The sequence below is a fragment of the Chlorocebus sabaeus genome, chromosome 16 (genome assembly GCF_047675955.1).
Source record: "Chlorocebus sabaeus isolate Y175 chromosome 16, mChlSab1.0.hap1, whole genome shotgun sequence".
In the NCBI taxonomy this organism is placed as follows: Eukaryota; Metazoa; Chordata; class Mammalia; order Primates; family Cercopithecidae; genus Chlorocebus; species Chlorocebus sabaeus.
In genome coordinates, this window is record NC_132919.1 from 40072169 (window position 1) to 40074937 (window position 2769).

Genomic DNA, 2769 nt, shown 5'->3' on the forward strand with positions numbered 1-2769 from the left:
CCTGAGTGTCCCTAAAACTGGGGGGATGGGGTGGAGCCTTTAGGGGGAAGGGAAGAGGGAACCAAAGAGGAAGTGGGGGAGGGAGGTAGAGGAGGCAAGTCTGGCGCCATGCTGAGTCACCGCCCACAGGCCCAGTAGGGGCCCTGGCAGGGTTGGGGTGATCTTAGGAAGCCACGAGGAGGGCTGGGGGGCTCTTGGAGCAGAAGTGAGGAGGCCCGGGCGGCCTGAAGAGTACACGCCGACGGACAGACAGACAGTGCAGTCACCCATAAAGTAGAAAGCACTACTAACAGCACTGGAGGGTGTAGTGTTTCCTACTTTATGGATGAGTGTACTGTGGGCTTCGGAGATCACACCACCGCCGCCGCCCGCTGCCCGCCACCATCTTCCCCGGCGCTCGTTCGGGGACCTCTTGTGACAGGTGAGCACCTCACAGCCCCTCCCTACTCTGCCCAGATGCCTGAAATACCTCCATGGCTCTCCCACCCTTCCTGGTTCCGGACAGCTGGGGAAAGGCCACAGCCGCTCCTCTGCTGCCCTGCAGTCTTTGGGGGCGGGGAGGGCTGGACGTGTGGAACCCTGATGCAGCCGCAGCCGCAAGGACGAGGAAGGGGTGGGAAGGGAGGGTACATGGAGGGGAATGGGTGGTGGTGCCAGGGACCCAATGCTAATAAAGACTGGACTGTGCTTCTCTTTTGTCTGAGACTCTGTTGCTGGGGTGGGGAGATGAATGCGGGCGGCAGGCACACAGACAGTATAGGCACACGGAAGGGCTGAGAGGGAGAACCTCTGTCACTCCTCTGAGAGATACGGGTTTGGCCCTGCCTATGAGATTAGAAGAGGGCTCTGGGCCTGGCCAGGCCACAGCTGGAGGAGAGAAGGGCCTGGGCTAGCTGCAGAAAGGGGCAGGGATGTAAGGCATCCTCTCACCTTCTACCCTAGCTCTGGCCCTATCCTGCCCCCCACTCACTCTCTACACGCCCAAACTGAAAGCTGCCTACATCCAGTTGTAATCTAAGAAAGTCTAGGGGGTCCTAGTCCTATAAAAATTGGGCAAAATCCACTGTGGCACATACACAGCATCTTAGACAAGGGTGCAGACACTCATGTACAAAGCACACACTGAGATGCAAATGCATTTACACATAGAGGCCCCATGCAGGGTGCCACTAACACACACGCAGACACATGTGACATGACTGGTATGACACACACGGATTACACACACCCAGGGCACGTACATATTCAGTAGTACACACATGCAATGATAGAAACATAGGACGTGTCTTACACATAGAAGAGCACACACATACAGTGACATTCACATAATAAACACAGTGGCTCCATACACATACATAGAGACACGTTCACAGACCATGATAAATACAGAATACATAAATAGATACATGGTGATATATATATATATACACACAAATCAAACCAAGTCATTATGCATATTTACATGACTATATGAGCATATCATATATTGTGTAATCAATTACTATATTGTGCCATATAGTAGCATCCATATCTATATATATCATGATGTGTTGCAATTTATAAACTCACGCAATGATTGCCTCCCATGCACATAACATAGACGCAGTGGCAAACAGACATAGATGCAATGACACAGAAACATACATACAAATACACCCAATGTGTTTTTCTTGTTTTATTATGTGACCCATAGACACATAATAGCACACACATATACACACAATGGCCCCTTCACATATGCAGAAATAGAGATATGTCTATTCTCGATATGCATACTATACACATGCCTGTGCATAACGGCATGCATATATACTCTGACCTAAACATCAGCAACACATCATGCAGTGGCGTGCGTGTCGACCTACACAGTGCTTTAGGGAAGTGAATATGTCCACTCCTCCCCATGCACCCGCTACCTCCAGTTCCATTGGCTCTTGCCTGGGTGGAGCCCACAGTCAGTCAGGGGCTCTAGGGTTCAGTATCACTGCTGCTATTCTGTGGGGGTGCCACACGAGGGCCCCCGACCATGGCTGAAACTGGCTTGTCTAATGAGTCCCGGGTTCAGAGGGGAGAGGGGCTGCCTCTCGGGGCTTCTCCCAACACCCCTGTCTCTGGGGACTCTGTCTAGAGCCCTGCCCCTGTATATAGGCTGACTCCTGGCTGGGGGGATTATCACGTCCTTGTCCCCCAAATTATTTTTTCATAGCAACAAGGTCTAAGGCTACACAGAAGGTGAACTTCCAGGCAGTTCAGGGCAAAGCCAACCCAACAGGCCATGTGGGCTTCCCTGGTGGCCTGGGACAGTCAGGTTGCCCACCAAGTGCAATCTGCCAGGAGGAAGCGGAAGCAATTCTCTCCGTCTATTTCTACCTGTCTCTTTGCTTGTCTTCCTGGTTTCTTTCTCTTGGTTTCTCTCTCTCTCTTTGTTTCATCTCAAGTCCCATCTTTTCTAGTTCTGCCCTTCTCTGTGGCTGGATCTCTGTCATACCCTCCGCCGTTCTGTCTCACCCGATGTGGGGAGGACCATCTGCACCCCGCTCGCCTCTGTACTCCGGAAGGTGTGAAAATGTGTGAAGATGAGGGTGGGAGGCCACATGTGGGAGCCCTGGGCTGACATCCCGTGAGAAACCTGCTCTTCCTTCTGTCCCCCGACCCTGTCAGCCGGTTCAACCCACCAGTCCAGCGCCATCACCATGGAAACCAGCAGCCGACTTCCTATTGGTGGGTGGGAGGGGAGGAGGAGGAGGAGGGGAAGGCTGGTTCTCCCCG